The sequence below is a fragment of the Stigmatopora argus genome, chromosome 19, assembly GCF_051989625.1.
Source record: "Stigmatopora argus isolate UIUO_Sarg chromosome 19, RoL_Sarg_1.0, whole genome shotgun sequence".
NCBI classification, from domain to species: Eukaryota; Metazoa; Chordata; class Actinopteri; order Syngnathiformes; family Syngnathidae; genus Stigmatopora; species Stigmatopora argus.
In genome coordinates, this window is record NC_135405.1 from 10,220,871 (window position 1) to 10,230,455 (window position 9,585).

The window sequence follows — 9,585 nt, forward strand, 5'->3', positions numbered from 1 at the left end:
GGTATTTCTGAGATACTTTATAAATCGATTGCTGGATTGCACATTACTAAAGGGTGTTGCCTGCACATAGACAAATTCAAAAAGGAAGTCAAGTGAGCAGTACAACCAGAGAGTGTGTGCGTAGCGGTCTGGTTTGTCGGCGCCCTGAGCAAGCAATGACAGGCACAAGTAAGTGAGTTTTTTCACGTTTTATGCAAGATACAGTTGATTTTTTTCTTGAATTTCATTCATCTCATCATCTTTGTCACCTTGCAGTTTCGTGCATGTCATGTCTAATTTATGCGCATATAAGCCGTACCCTCGATTCAGTCATCATTTTTTTAGCGACAAACACCGTAAAAAGAAGCCACGGTAATCCGGTAAATATATCTTCTCAGATTGAGACATTTCCGTTTGTTTCTTGCCGTGAAAAACTCGCAGTGTCAAGCAGGTTCATGTGAAATGCTCTGGCGATATGGCATTGTCCCCTAAAGTGATAAGGAAAAGACCCCACGGCAATTGTCGTGCGATGAGCTCGGATTAATCTTCTCGTTCATCATTTGGGGGTTTCTGCAGCCAGACATATTGAAGATCGCTTTCCTTATCTTTTTTGGGGGAAACAGTGGTGTATTAGAAAGATTAGTGATAAGAGGGATTGTTGGTGGCATGAGGACTAGAAGGGTAATGCATCAGTTGGAAGTAATGGTGCCACATTTAATTCAATTTATTTTGTCATCACATAGTATAAATGGGAAAAAACTTTGAAGAAACTTGCTAATGATCCAAGTTGGTTTTGATGTCTTCAAGGTTCCAAAATAATGCACTACGGAAAATGCGTAATTGGCTGGAGTCGGTGTAAATGGTGACAGATTTGTCTGCTGCTACCCGGCACGCCTGAGCGAGTGCGGTTCAGATGCTTTTACGGAGTAATGACATGGAAGAGAACTGGAACACTGGCTGTTATTATCAGTGACAACAGCAAATCCCTCATTGTTTGTTCCAGAGGGAGGTTCTCTTGATTTGGAGCCTTGGATAGAGAGGTGTCAGAACAGGAAAAAAGAGAGCAAGAGTTGTAGCTCAGCTATGAAGCGTGGCTTTTTTGGGGGCAATTTGCAGTATCTCTAGCGCGAGTCCACATGTCGGTCCTTCCTTTGAAGTTGAATGCAAACCAAAATTAGCTTCCCTGTGAGAATGGGACACTGAAAAGAGCTTTACATAGGTAAACCACAAGACATTGGATGGAATTCATCACAAAATTGAGGGAGGATTAGGGACAGTGGGAGCTCCAGCCTTAGCTGGCGCATTCACAGTTTACCTTTCCTGCACAAATTACAAATCTCTTGGCAAGAGTGTCTTTGATTTTCTTCATTTGTAGATGGGAGTTCTCTGATAATCATAGCCATGGAACAATTACATCTGCCGCGAGAAGAGATTAAAAAACCAAAGTTGTCAACTACTTCCTACTGAAACAGACATCGGTTGATTTTTTTTATTTTTATTTAGAGGTACTCGGACGTTTGGTTGCCGGACTTTTGGTCGCCGGACGTTTGGTCGCCCGGAAGGTTATTGATAATTACCATTTAAAATTGTTGCTCAAATTCCCTAAATACAAACTGCAAATTATTATTTAGTCATACTTAATGCCCTATTATTAGGCTAAAGAAAAGCTCCAAATTTCCCGTACTTTTATTGTGTTTTGTTGGAGAACTTGTTAAGACCCTGACTGATGTTCCTCCCTAAGGGGACAACCCATGTACATACACACGCTTATACACTCACACGTCCGCTCAGTAAAACTGCTCAGGGCCATTGTTGGCTTTGACTGATGCGTAGACCATGTTGTTTTACTTTGTTTGGTCGCCGGACTTTTGGTCGCCCGGACCCAAACGTGCGGCGACCAAACGTCCGGTTACGGATTTAGAGGTTGAGAGTCACAGACTCAACACCCTTCATCAGCCCTCAGTCCTATAGTCTAAACCAGTAACATGTTTCTGTCTCAAGGTTTTACAGAGTAGAAGATCTGAAATCCTTGTTGATTATTCTTCATGAATAGGTAGGGAAAAAAATGCATTTCTTTGGTTTCAACATTCCCCACCCTCCCATTTTTCACCTCAATCATCTCATGCCCACCTCCCATTCTCCTTACAACCCCAATTTTTGAGTAACCATCCACGTGCCTGGAGTGTGACAAGAAGGGAGACCCACTATCTGCACCAGGGAAGTGAGCAGCATTAGGGAGGGAGCGAGTCAGAGTGTGTGATCATGCACATGGTTGGAGGAGTTAGACTCCAGCACGGATGACTGCCTGTCGTGCAAGCGTGTTTTTACTCCGTTGCATAACATAGAGTTTTGCACTTTAGACACATTAAAATTTAAATGCTCTGTTTTAATCCGTGGCTCACATAGGCGTGCACACACACAAAAAAAGTCACGCAGAAACGCATCAATTATACCTTTCCATGTTTTTTTTGTTTTAATTCAGCCTGGCCATAGTGAGAATGTTCTGGAATAAGCAAGCATCTCTTGGTCATCATCACAGAGCACACCAGCCATTTGCCAATGCCGTCGTTGCTTTTCATTTCGATAATTGACCAGCCACGCCAGAAATGTCCATCAGCTAATCCTCTTAGCTTTCATAATGCTGACTCTGTCACAGAAGTCCCCCGTTTTAATGTAACGAGCCGCTAAACCGGCGAGCCTAGGGCTCATTCTGGCCCCTAGAGACTGGTTTAAACTATACAACATCTCCAAATCTACATTCTCCAATGCCACTTCCACACCAGTTGTCACCTGCCTGAAATTTTAATCCAAACTACAATTGAACTAGGGCAACTATCCAAAGAGTGAATACCAATTCCTTTTGTGCGGAGGAGAGATGGAATATAATCCCTTTTCTCCTGACTGAACAGACCACTTTATGGCACTGACATAATCATATGAAAGTGGATGCGTTTCTATGAAGTCACAAAACATTCAAACATAACATAAGGCATAAAATATCCCGCTCTAATAATAGGAGCGCAGCTCGTAAATCTGCCCAAATGTTAATCGGGTGGAAAGTTCTCATGTTTGGTTATTCCTCTTTTATGCTTCAGCGCCCTAATCCCCTCCCCAAAAAGATGATATACTTTAGCCTCACAACATGATATAATCGACTTTATCTCAAATGATGAAATTGTAGTAACAATATACACGTTGAAATATTTCCGATATGTTGTTAGCGCGTAAATTAAGAAATCACTTTTTTTTAATTCCGCTTCTCATTGCCACGGTTAACTGAGGCGGGGCCACACCTGAGACTGGTAACTGACCAATCACAGAGGACTTATGCTTTAGATACCCAATTACTGGTGAAAATTATTGTAATTAGATATCATGGCAACAGGCTTTCTCAATTGTACTTAATGTAAAATTTTCAGTATTTCCGCTGCTGTACATAATAATTATAATATTTTTTTAACTATGCATCACTTTTCTATTACATTGTCTTTCTTAATCATTTACTTTTTTATATAAGGCATGTTTTTCAACATTTATTTTTTTAGGTAGGAGGAATACCAGTTTTTCCCTTATAGTGCTTTTTTACTTCTTCTTTTTTACATTTTTTAATATATCACAGTTCTTTGCAAAAAATCCAGGCAGGTCTTTTTTGGGGGCAGGATCATATGCATGGTCACGAGTGTGTGAGTGGCCATTTTTTTTCTTTTTTATAAGGCAGGGTCATGTGAAACTTTTTTGCCCAGCTTCGGTACACTCTTCTCCCTCTTAAAACTGCCAAAATGGGTCATTTGTTATTGGCTGCATGCTTCAAAACTCGAGGCAATGCGGAAGGACTCTGCTGAGACTCGAGTCCAGACATTTTAGATGTGGGATTGGCTCAAATTGTAAAAGGCTGCGTCTGTTTCAAGATAGTGTAAGCAGGTTATTAAATACAAGTGAACCTGGCAACCCACGAGTATGCTTTAAACTAGCAATATGTGAAACATTATGGAGGGAGCTTTAAATAGGATTCAATTTGGGTTAATTATTATATGTTTTGGATAAAACTACTAAAAATCATTAATATTTATCCCTAAAATGAACTAACCTAAAAAGATAGAGGGGAATTATGAGAAGACTAAAGTTTAAGATCTGAAAATGTAAATAAATAATGAAAAATACTTTTTTCCATGATACTAATTCAAAAGCAGATGCTTAGTGCATCGTTGTTGTGACTTTAGAATGTTATTGAGACTTTTCATAGTGTATGACTGGATTAGACCAAGTTTGGGTTTGACTTAATCTAATTGAAATTCAGCGGTGACCTTTGCACATCAACTTGCGACCGGTTTAAAGCTAGAAGGACAAAACACCCTCGCCAATACTGTTTACGTCTTACTCCCAACCTGTCCAGAGCCCCCTTGCTCTTTTCGCTCAGCACATCCCACCGACGCCACCGTATGTGATGTGACACGACTCGACGCAACCTTGAGAGATGCAACGAGACCCCGCCGATGATTAATTCAAAGCTGTAGAGCACGACGAGGATTAGCTTCGTGTGTGTGTTTACGCCCGCAGACCACTGTTGCATGACACGGGGCCATGTTGGAAGGCTGAATCATGCTGTTGAATGATGTCCGTGTGAGAGTGACTGGAGCGCAAATAGAAGTGTTAATCCATGCCGGCCAGTCAGCGTTTGTCTGGCTGCGTGCATTGGTAGAAAATGGATTGGAACATTTTAAGAGTCCCTAATTATGTGGCTTCTGTGCTTATTTTTATGTTAGGCAACAAAGCTTTTCTTTTCTCAGTAGAAAATCTGATTTGGTTAATAACGGTGGAAGTTTGATGCTTTGAAAAAACATTTGGCCCTCCATCATAGTGTTGACTTCTGAGAAATGCTGCTTTTATGTCTTGTATTTAGCGTATTCTAGGAAACTGTTATCTCGGAGTAAGTGCGGAAACATGTACACTAATTCTGAGATTTGGTAGGGATAGTCTTAATCTAGTAATGCATCGAACAGATTACAATGATACGGGGTTGAAGCAAAACGGCTGCAGAGATTGTGTTTATCGCTCACAATTATTTTTCTGCGGAAATTATAACGACATAGCATCATCTTGTAAATTGATCTTAAAGTACGCATAGAAATGATAAATATGTAAATGTACCTTGCACTACGAAAAGTAACAGGGCAAACCATGAATCAGTCATTCTATTATTCCTTTGCAACTGTCCTCAATTTTACTGCATGTTGGCGCATTTTCTCGCTAGTTTTATCTCCAGCTGTTGAATTGCGGGCTTCATCGGATTTAGGTCTTGGGATTGACTCTGCCATTGTCTGATTAGGTATTTATGACTATTAACCATCCACAACCAAATTTGCATTAACTTTCTATGGACAATTTGTGGTAGCATTTTTGGTCCATCTCTCATATGTAAGAGTATTTTTCCCCCAAGATGTCTAACATTAAGAAATAATAATCTGCTGCCTGTTTTGGGTACTCGGACGTTTGGTCGCCTGACGTTTGGTCGCCGGACGTTTGGTCGCCGGACGTTTGGTCGCCGGATGTTTGGTCACCCGGACGTTTGGTCGCCGGACGTTTGACAACATGACAGAGAGTTTACTGTTGAAACCAGCTCTCAAAATAATATTCATGAGAGAGAGTTTAATATCTAAATATCTACTGTTGAAACCAGGTCTCAAAATTATATTCACCCGGGCGACCAAACGTCCGGCGACCGAACGTCCGGTCACGCCTGTTTTGTGCTTAGCAACAAGCAAGCAAACAAGCAAAAAGGGCAGATAAAGCTTACAATTATGAGATAATTCATGAACCTCTTCAAAAAAAAAGTCATCCATGCCCTTTATAAATCTGATTTAAAAAAAGGCCCATTCATGGCATGCTTATGAGTAATAACATTATGACATTATCAACTCCTACGCAGGCATGGAGGTGTGCAAATGGCGGAGCAGGGAATTCTTTTGGCTGGTTGGCTTTCCTGCTGGCCCTTCCACTGCCCGTTCGGATCAAACGCAATAACTTGGCCTGAGTTGCCTGTTTTTTTTTCACTTGTCTACCAGCTGTGTTAATGCTCTCGTCTGATTACAACTTCCCCGAATTAATGTACGACGCGTTTCTAATGCTCTCCGTGGTCATTCCCATTTTGTGAGTGTGCTTTACAAGGCTTTGCCAGCCTTTGCGGGCTGCTGTCAGACAAAATAGTACATTTATTTATGTACGGCTCATTAGGAAAAGGAGTCTCTGTTCCCTTTTAGATCAGTCCAACTTTGATCTAGTCACAGTCGTGATAGCAGCATCACATTTTTGCATCGTCACTTTTGCTATTGTCATAATCAGGCCAAGCTTCTCAACAAAAATTCTACCGAGTAAGCTCAGTAGATTTGCATGTTGATGAATTCAAAGACAATTTCAAGGGAAACTAACAAATAAGATTCACTGCTTTATTACTAACATAACACAATTCCCTTTGGATCATGAAAAATGTTGTTTGTCGATTTCTATAGCAAAACCATGTTCATCTTTAGATTTTGGGTCGCATTTTTTCTCCATAGTTCTAAAAGTAAACTAAAAAAAAAAATCCAGGCAGCGTGACAAGGCACATTGTTGGTCTGCCTCATTGCTCTTTCCATTTACATGTGACTCTGAGTGTCAGGGACTCTTAACCCACCAAGGGAGGGGGGGAGTCACAGCCAAAGCCATCAGTAGAGGAAAAAAAAGGAGAACACTGTATTAGTGCTAGCTTGTCAGTCTATTTGTCAGCAGGCGACTTCTTAGTTAATAGAAAATGATGTGGGACGTTGCAACTCCATGATCTGATTGTGTCATTTGTGTTCTGATTCATTAAGAATGTTAGTAACCAAACTAATTTTTAAGAAAAGAACATTTTTAAATGGACTAGGACCACAGTTTCATTTATTTTTCCAGGGCAACGTGATGAAATAAATAGAAATACAGTACAACAAACTCTATGATTAGATTTTCAGTACTGTGGTCACATTTGTACATATTTAATGTAAACAGGGCATTTTAGTTTGAATTTTGAACTATGAAAGCTACTGAAACAGAAAAAAAAAGTCTGCTAAATAACGTTGATTGACAACAAACCTTAGATGATTCCTTGGTATGTATGCAAAAGTTTAAATACTAAGTTCATATGTAGTATTCCATGCAGTTTGTTTTTCTTACCGTGCCGTAGATGAATAGCTCTGTGAAGCTTTTTTTTCAGATTGGGTAAAATCCGCAGAGCAGCCCAGAAGAAAACTGCCAGTCTCGAGTCTGGGTCACTCCTCATTTACTGGTCACACCTGAGCAGGCATGCAAAGGCATGCCCAAAGAATACTGAACACTCACGGTGAAAATTTTTATTTTACACCCCTGCAGTTAACAGAGAAACCTTTCCAAGGAGTAAAATCCTCAGCTCTCTCTGGAGAATGCCATGCTTGTACAATTCTTTCAGCACCAGCCGTTCGCCTGAGAGGGGCTTCATAAAAAGTGGACAGGTTGTGTTGGGGGGGGGCGCCGTGACTCCATCTGTCTACACGATTCATTAGTAAAGTTTTCAAGTCTATGCCAGCACTGCAAAATGCAAGTTGTTGTACTTTCTTAATAGAAAAATAGCCTTTTGACATTTGGTCTGCTATCCATATCAGGAACATAAGATATCTCGTACATTAGATAGCTATGCATAATATGTCGATCATGGAACACAGTTAAATACATACACCCATTTTGCATATTATAAACACTCATTCTTCAAGGATATACGTAATGTATTGGTATAATATAACATAGACTACATCCAGAACCATTTTCATTGCTTTATAGGTCTGGATGACCCATTACGTGTATTTTTTTTAATAATGACCATGAATAAAAATGTCATTCAACAGCGCACTGACCTCCACCAAGGAGAATCTGTTCACAAAAATAATCATAAAATCAAGTGAACTGTTGTATTTTGTGAGTGTTTGTCCATGGGACACTTTGTGGTTCAAGGACAACAAATAAAATAAGCACTACACTTATGGTTCTGGTTCCATTGATGCTATTATGACACACTGTTTTATGGAAAGATATTTGTGTTACGCTCTGTAAATTAAACAGTCTTGTAGCTGGAACTTTAGTTTCTGATTTTTTTTTCTGGCAATTGTTGTTAGAAAAGGCTGAATGAATTAATACTGTATAGTGAACTTGTTTGAAGTATAAATGTCTTAAATATATGAACATGTTTGTTTCATGACCCTTGCACTGAATCATTGCAATAATAATGGAGTTGGATTCCAAAACGTGTGTCTTTGAGTTCCGTGGCAAATGTTGCGCACATTTCGCAGCTTGTTGCTAACACCCTTGACATCAAGCCATTACTTGTCGTGTAGCGAGATGTGACTCATATTTGGTATTTAAACCTAACAACACATTTACACCGACTAACTACTCCTTTGCTACATCGTCCCACGTTGACAGCCCCCCACCAACAAAGCAACAAATCACTGTAAACTCAAAACATGCTTTATAGAAGCAACAGAGCTCTCTTGTGTATGTCTGACCAAACCTCCGAGTGTAAAGTCGGGGCTAAATCTCTGTAAGCAGGCCCTGGCATTGCTCCCCAATTGCCTGCCTGCTGTGTGGGCAAGGGCCCGGAAGGGACTTAATCCCCTGGCATGGCTGGAGCCACACATGTTGATGAGCATATTGTGTGTATGCAGTATGTTCATGCAGAGGCTGAAGGATAAAGTCAAAACTTGCTGAGACATTAAAAAAAAGCCCTGATGGGAAGCTGTGCTTAAAGCAGCCTTCGCATTCTTCTTAGAGATGTTTTTTGCTTCTTCTTTTTTTTCCAAGAGGTCTGCCTGATACTATCCTGACAGAGCCAGTCTGGATCTTACATAACCCTTTCGTCTGCAGGAAATTGCACTGCAAAGGCCTTTTTTTACCTTTCCTGCTGCATTGGGGAGAAGAGATGGCGGCAGAATTGGCGTAGCTCTCCCATAAAGATATTTACCAATACCAAACATGTCTGTACTCTTAATTCATTACAAATAAAACTGATATAAAAACATTTTTTAATGGAAGATTGCAAAATGTCCTTGGCTGTCAGTTGGAAAGGGACTTCTGGAAAGGTGGTCCATAAACTGAGGAAGGGGTGTAATACTTTCCTTGCCTAAGGCACTGGATGTGGTGCTATGCCACTGGAGGAAGAAATGGCCTTCTGGTATTTGAGCGAGGATGTCTGACCTCACTTATTGAGCCTGATATAAAGAAATGGGGATGGCAGGTGACTTGAAGCCTGTTTATCAGTTATTGGTAGATGAACTCAGGACCTGGGCTTTATTGTTTTTGGTCTCATAAACCATTTTGGAACATTTTGTTACTCACATGCAGTACCAACTGAGGTGGGTGAAAGAAAAGTTTATTAAGGTATTCAAGGCCTGTAGCTAGCAATGCCATTTTTAAAAATATATCTCTGCCCGTTCGTATACATATGCTCATAGACTTGAATTTAATATCGACTGAAGTATATAGCAGGGAATGCATATGTTGTGGTCATTGTAACGTGATATGTTGTTTGGTAAATAAATGCACATTTTTGGTTATATACTGATT